Below are 8,074 nucleotides of genomic sequence, written 5' to 3'. Positions count from 1 at the left end.
CTTATTTTGAAGACTCAATTTTCCCAACAATATTTATCTAATAAAGTGAAAAAAGTTTATACACTAGGTCTAAAGTCAGGAAGGAAAGCATTATGATACTGAAATTTAATAAATCATTACTGAGAGAGCGTGATATTGAAAACACCCAAAGATGTTTTAGTGCATGAAGAAACAAGAGAGGTGAAAGGCAATTAATATTCAAAAGTCTTCCAAGTTTCATCAGGCATTCAAACTGATTTTGAGTATTTTCATTCCACTTTCCTCAATAGTTATTTGACATAATTTTAGATTGTAATTTCTTCTTGCTTTAATGTCATTAAATCCAACTTTCCACGTGTATATCTCTTATGAGGATTCTAAAACTGACTATTAAAGGTCATTATGAAATGTATATTTTTATTTATAATTCACTCCATAAGTAATTTGGGAAAACAATTACTTAACTTAACAATAGTGTTTTTTTTTTAAGAGATTAAAAAGTGTTGTTTGTTTTATATTATAATATCATATTTAAATAGAATTGAGTGCTAAAAAGTCTTATGAATAAAAAAAAAACACATTCTTTTTTAGATAATGCTGTAAGATGGTTAGAAACTAAAAAATAAATAATTTTTAAATTAATATAAATTTTTTTAAAAATTAAATGGCATGAAATGTGATATGTTAAGAATCAAGATGTTAAATTTCAACATTATGATTTTAAAAATGCCTTTTTTCACTTGTATGTTAGCATTTGTTATTAAGTGTTAAAATTTTAAGAAATTCTTTGCATACTTTTTAAATAATGTTTGAAAATGTCAGTAAAACTACTTTTTGGAATTGAATTTTTAAGTTAAAAATTAAATGAAGGGAAGGATTCAGGGATTTGAACGGTGATATTAATGGAATAACTAAGAAGAGTTTTAAATCTTTTGTAAGATTTGAGGATTTACAAATTTAAATGTCCCATCTCTACTTTTTTCATTATATTTGTTTGTTTTAAGAAGCTCAGTTTAAAACAATGTCATTGTACAGATCATTATCGATGTTAGAAGGCAAAATATTTGCTGTTAATATTTATTTGTATGTTATTGAATTTTTGAACCTAATTTACTTTAATGAAGTCTCATGTTTATTTATTAATTTCATAAACAATACTAAATTGTACACAAATCAATATTTGTTAAAATTTCATATTATTCAGTAATAGATTTTTATTACATTAAAAATTTTTGGTTCATTTTCTAAATAAAAGTTGAGTATCATGTTGTGAGGACTTAGATTGAAACCTTTTTTTTTTTTAAATAAAAAATATTTGAACGCAGTATTAGATTGTCTTTGTCAAATTTAGAATGATAATAAGGAAAATTCTTATACACTGCAACAGTGTATTTTCAACTATCTTCTAAGACAGTGTTTCCCAAAGTGTGGTACGTGTACCCCCAGGGGTACGGGAACAGTTTAGCAGGGGTATGTGCTCTTATGCAAAATGTCTTGTAACAAAAGAAAATTTAAAATTTTTTTATTTAAAAACAAATCTATCCATGAAAATTTACGATTACGTATTTTTCTATTGACTACTTTTTGCAGAGTTAACAGTTAATAATAAGTGGTGTCAACAGCCAGTTGTGATTTTTAACTTTTGTACAATTTTTTTAATTGTAAAAAATACATTCATTTTTTTATTAGTGGTATACAGCATTACGAAAAATTTAGAAAGGGTACACAAAAGTCATAAGTTTGGCAAACTACTGTTCTGAGAAATGGTTGAATTCAGGTATTGAAAAGTTGAACTTTTTAACGTTGGTTTGTTTTCGATTTAAGTTAGGAATAGTTTAACTTTTTCCCCGAGGAATTAACTTTGGTACAACTTGTTTCGAATCGAGGAATTTTTTTCTTCATATATTTTAGTAATATCACCATACCTAAAATTATTTCCATGATGAAAAATGTTGTAATGCCCGGTGCAACAGTAGTTCGTGTATGGTGTAATATTTCCCCATACCCAGTTAACAAGTTAAAACGCGTTAATTTTTATAGTACTGATGGTTGTTTATAGTTATGTTTTTTTTTCTCCAAAATTATTCTATCTTTTATAAATGTGTTAATTTGTTTGTGGAAAAATATTTTTGTTATTATTAGGGCAAGAAGAAGCCTTACGTTAGTTTTACATCTTTAAAATATTTTAAAATATTTTTTGGTTAGTTGGTGAGTGAGATTGTACTTATGTGTTGGCTGAGAAAATTATTGGTGATAAAGTATTTTTGTAATACCTGTATAATGTGCCTCAACTGTAAGTTTAAATCATGTCTGTGTATCTGCTGAGGATATAAATATCTTTTTAGAACATTTTTTTATTTAAAAAAAATTAATTTGTATATCTTGTACTCAACCACTGTTATAACTTGCTCATTGCAATTTTTGGTGAATGTGCTTTTGTACTTTTGTCGTTCTGTGATAAAGTAATAAATGAGTTCCTTAATTAATATATGTTTTTATTTTGTGTCCAGAGCTAAATTAAAACGTGAACAGAATTTTAACATAAGATTAACTGTGTCACGATACCACCTTTATTCCTGTTACATATTTCCAATTTGAGTACTGACTTCTTTTTGTTCATGGACAATGGATTCTCAACCTTTTTTTTTTGGCGGCACACTTTTGACGATTTCGAAATTTGACGGCACACATTGAACAAAAATTAGTTTAAAAGTTGTTTACTTACCTATAATACACTGTGTTAAATAGTTTGTGATAATAATTTTGAATGTGAAATAAAATAATATGTACTGCAAAAGCATTTTTATTAAGGGATTAATTATTTCTTTCGACTAATTTTTTTATTAGTTAGTAACAGTTATTTTTTTTTGCTAGTTATTGATTGTTAGCTTGTTTTCTATAGCTATTAACTGTTATTTTTTGTGTGATTTCTTTAAACTAGTATTTTTGGTGATTATTAATTGTTAGCTTATTTTTCTGTTAGTTATCCTTTGTTAATTTGTTCTTATAACTATTAATTGCATAACTTACTTTAATGATTAGATTTTATTTCCGATTGAAAGTTAATATTTAGCTTGCTTTCCTTTGTTAATTAATAATTTTAATAGTCATTAAATTTCCTACTTATTTCAACATTTTTTAAAATTGTCAAAGACAATTTAAACACTTCCTTCTTAATTTAACTGATTTTAAGATTGTCAGAGACAAGACAATCGCCGACAAAGATGTTCACGCGGTTAAAGCGTGGAAAAATTATACAATATATATATATATATATATTTATATATACACACTTTTCTTTAAACTTAACTCGTAATAAAAAAAAGTATTATAATTTTTATTGCCTCATTTCTAATATTTGGCGGCACACAAAAGTGCCGCGGCACAGTGGTTGACAATCACTGATCTAGTCATTTAATACAAAAGTAACTGGAATTGTATTATTCAAAAATTATTATGTATTATGTGTGTTATAATATAAAAATTCAGACTAACTAATGGTGTTACACAAATGCATACATTTTTTTAAGAATAGTAGCAATTTCAAAGCAACTAATCTCAGAATGAAAATATGAAATTAACTACCATGATAAACAAGGATTTATAGGTTTTTAATACGATCTATAACTATTAATATACATTAAAAAAAAGCATAAATACTCTTAACACATTTGGCAATGAATTTCTAAAAGAATTTTTCTCCCTTTAATATTTATTTGCTTTTCTTTTCCTTAATCAAATAAAGTATTTGACGAAAGAGCTCGAGTTAGTTTTCGAGTTGATCAAACTATATCGCTACTTTTTCTAAATCTTTTTCTTTTTGTTCGTTCTTTTACAGATTGAAATTCCATTTAGAAAAATTCTTGAATTAATCTGAAAAATTCATGTAAATATTATCAACATAACAAATAAAGAAATGCACTTTTTACAGTTCTAGCATTCGTGTAACATCTTTACCTTAGTAAATTGTCACCACTGTGTGAAATATATTTTTAAGCATTAAAAAATGAATTCAAAATTATTAATTTTTTGCAAATTTATAATCCTATAACAACAATATCTAACAGTATTCATTTATCATTTATTTAAAACTTAGAAAAAAAATAATAAAAGCATAAAAAATCAGAAATTATAGCTAAAACATTATAAAATTATAACCGCCTTTATTATAACCGTGTATTTATCTTGATCTATTTATTTCATAAAAATTTATATTTTTCTAAAAAAATTTTTTTTTTGTTTAGAAAATATTAAATTATTATAATTTTATGTAAAAACATTTTGTTAATTGTGAGTAATTGAACGACTTAAATTTGTAAAAGAATTAACTGTACTTAAAAAATATATATATATATTTCTACTTAGCAATACTGATTGTGTGACACAATAAAAAATAATAAATGGGAAGTAATTTTACTTGTTAACGATAAATAACGACAACATTATATTATATACCAGCTCAAAATGGAAACTGCTTCTCTTTTGAGTCTTTAATATTTTTAAAAAATTTCGACGTAAATCTTAAGATTTATACCTAGCAATATCTAATATCGTTCTCTACTTTTTCTATTTCTTTTTTATATTACTTTTTACGCCCACATCAAGTCGAGTGCGAGCTTGTTAAATTATTAATATTAATAATGAATCATTAATAATATCATTAATAATTATAATTATTAATGTAATTATAATTATTAATTAATTATTATCTAAATTAGAGAGTAAAATAAATTTTTCTCCATGCGCAAATAATCGTTAAATAAAGCATAAAAAGTTAAAGTCGCATATGTGTACTGAAAATGACAATAACTTTGGAATAAGTTGGAATTTCGAAAAAAAAAAAAAAAAAAAAAAAAAAAAAAAAAAAAAAAAAAAAAANAAAAAAAAAAAAAAGCAATGACTCGTATTTAGTTCATAGATGAAACTGGCCCTTTCATTACGTCAAATTTCAACTCCGTAGTTGCATTCCTGCTGCCAAAAGAGGGACTCCTGTGGTATTTTTTTACTAAAAGTTTAACAGTTCTGCAATGGCTGGGATTGCCTGGTAGGCAAGGCACTGGACTCTCGTTCGTGTGCACGGGAGTTCGAATCCAGCCAGTCGAAGACTCCCCGTGTAGTAAATGATGACTGGTGCACGTAAAATATGTCGGGTCACAAAGTCCTCCATGTTCCCATTGCAAATTATATCTCTGGGGTACTGAATTAGAGATTGATCGTTCTCTGCTTCAGGACAAAATTACGATCTGTGGATAAATGAATTGGCGTATGAATGGGTCCGCCCTATAAACGGATGTGACGTATGGTAGTGGCAGAATTCGAATTCTTGGCCATAGATGGCGTCACTGAAAAACAAGAACAATTGCATCCCTTGCCTTAAATGACTCACGACAACAGCAGCAACAGTTCTACACTGATAGGTTTAATACTTCATAGTTAATTATCGAATGTTATATTTTTTTTATTTAAAGTTTGGAATCTTATTTTTAAACTTCCAAACACTATATGTATTTAGTAAAAAATAGTTTTTTATTTTTTCAAGTTTAAATAAAAGCAGATTTTCTTCAATTTTTTTTCCGTTTTAGTTGCAACTACAGCCTATAAACACGATGCTAAATCCCCTTTGATTTCAGAACAAGCTACAAGAACACAGCACTATTAGTCATTATCTCGTCAAATGGTCATTATAAAATAAAGTTATTTATTTCTAGATCAAATAAGCAACTAAAAAATAAAACTACTATTTGTTGATATAAGTGCGTCTAAGTCTATTCTTATCGAATTTTTTCCTTTTGAAATTTTTTTAAGCGTCTGTTATTCATATCTTAATAAAATAAAATTACAATTCCGGAATAATAAATCAAGGTTGCTAAAGAAAAAGAGAGAGCTCTACTTCTAATTATGATCATTATTTAGGCGTGAAATGGGTCTAATTGTTGTCTGTTTTAGAAAGACGTGACCGGTTTCGTTGTATTAAAAAATTAAATATATATTTAAAAATTAAAATTATATATATTTAAAAAAGAAAAAAATTGTTGAGGGAAAGCTGGAAATTAGGAATTTTGGTTTTTGTATCCAATATCTGAAGTTTAACCTCTCTTGGGAGGTGTGTATTGACCATCATCTCAAGTTTGAGGGGCTAAACAAAAGGATAAGAAACCTGAACATTACTAACTCGACAAGTGAGGTATTATTTTCTCTGAAGGAACTGAGATCAAAGAAAGTAGATAGGGTTAATAGTTTAAAAATTATATAGGCTCTAGTATTTATTTCATTTTATAACTGTCCTTAAACAGCCGACTCAATTTCGGGTTTACGACTACTAATGTTGAACTCCATAACCTCGTAATTTTGAGCCCAATCCAGAAGACAAGGGAACTGCTGAATCAAGTGTTGAGTGAAATTTGCCTTCATGGAGGACTTTTTGATGGAACTAACCCGCTTTTGCGTTACAGGGAGAGGAAAACCACAAAAAACTACTACGGTTAGCCTGACGGCAAGGGGACTCTAACTCATAATCCGGCTACCGCTGCGGTCGGTGCGAGCCGGGTACGGAATTCGGATCGATCAGCCGTTACTGGTATTCGAACCCCGTTCACCTCTTTGGAATGCGAACGCTCTATTCCCTGAGCCACCACGACTCATACAAAACTATTGTTCATAATAGTGCACGTAGGTCTGGAACACGCTAACAAGCAAGCATCTTTCATTAATATAAGGTCGGAAACGTAACATTACCCGCTGCATACCCATAAAGCCAGATACCTAAAGATGTGAGACAGGCCACAAATAATGATAATTTATTACGGAAATACGAGTTTACACAAATTTTTTTCATTTAAAAGAAAATTTTAAATCTGGAGTCAGAAATTTCAAATCCAGATGCAAAAGATTTTTTTGCAGCGATGATAAATCGAATGTCGGCAAGAATTAAATTTTGAATGAATGGATTTGTGAGCGTGTCCACTTTGTCCAATGTTTGATCTGAAGTTTTCTTGTATTCTGGATTGGGTTCAAAATTACAAGGCTACGGTGTTGAACATTAGAAGTCATAAACCCTTGAAGTTGGATCGGTTGTTGAACGAGGGTTATAAAATAAAATGAAATAAAATACTTAGAATCTAATAAGAAGAACCGAAGTTTAAGTACTCTCTCTTTTCTCTTAAATATCAAGACTTTCTGCGAGACCAATATATGGATTAAAGACAATATTTAAGTAAAATTACACTGGTCACAAAGTTTGCAGTCGACTACATGGCGAATTATTTTCCTTCGATGATGAAATCAAGATCGCGTGCGACACGAAAAGATGTTTTAATGCGACTGATGTGACTTCACCTTGAGAAGTAAACTGTTTTCTTTTTTCAGATACTCACTCGGCGACTTTTACCTTCGTTTAGAGGCCCTAAAGTCAGTTTACTTAATCAACTTTCATTCCATGTGCTATGAGTTTGACTTCTTAAAGTGATTTTATGGGCAGGTCATGAGATAGGTTTTGAATAACAAAATAATCTGGATGATGAAATAACGAAATCTGCATTGTTAATTTTCTAGAATCTGTTGCCCTTCGATATTTTAAGGTAAGTTTGTTTTAATTTTTAAAGTTAAAATCGCTCTCGTGATGTAAGAAGTAGTAATGGTAAGAATATGTGATAAGAAGGGTTGAATTCCTCGTACAGTTGCCAACAATTTTTTAAAAAATAACTTCCTTTATTTTTCGAACTGTTTGAGATTAAAGTAGTGAGTTATTTGGATTTAATAACTTTTATACTAGTTTTCATTACATAGAAATGCGCGAATCATTGAGTAATTTCACTGTTACGGGGACATAACTTTGACAATAATTAACTTAAAGAGCAAAGATCTAATTTTAGAATTAGATGAATTTTCTTACTTCACTTCGTAAAAAGCAGACTGTTTGGCCATTACGGTCCTTGCTATATATTTTCGAAATTATTGTAAAAAATATGCACATTCGGAATTGGAAACAAATATTCAAGCGAAAGAAAAAATCAATGTTGGAAAAATTATTATCGAGGTTGATCATGGTGATGGCGGTATTAAAATAATAACCTAGTTCATGTGCAGTTTAAATTGA

At 28.4% G+C, this 8,074-nt stretch overlaps 1 protein-coding gene across 4 annotated transcripts in view; it reads left to right on the top strand.

Moving 5' to 3' along the window:
* The first annotated feature begins 7,241 nt into the window (after nucleotides 1-7,241).
* LOC107446020 (salivary peroxidase/catechol oxidase-like) overlaps nucleotides 7,242-8,074 on the top strand; it is an 87,083-nt gene continuing 86,250 nt past the window's right edge. The window contains exon 1 of one of the 4 annotated variants that reach the window (XM_071179574.1): nucleotides 7,242-7,556. The gene's annotated coding sequence lies outside the window, so the exon portion shown is untranslated. The remainder of the gene's footprint in view (nucleotides 7,557-8,074) is intronic. The other 3 variants (XM_071179572.1, XM_071179570.1, XM_071179569.1) reach the window with 3 other exon arrangements.

Source organism: Parasteatoda tepidariorum, chromosome 4, assembly GCF_043381705.1.
Source record: "Parasteatoda tepidariorum isolate YZ-2023 chromosome 4, CAS_Ptep_4.0, whole genome shotgun sequence".
Lineage (NCBI taxonomy): Eukaryota > Metazoa > Arthropoda > Arachnida > Araneae > Theridiidae > Parasteatoda > Parasteatoda tepidariorum.
Note: the sequence above shows the minus strand (reverse complement) of the source record. Positions and strands in the feature narration are given on the sequence as shown.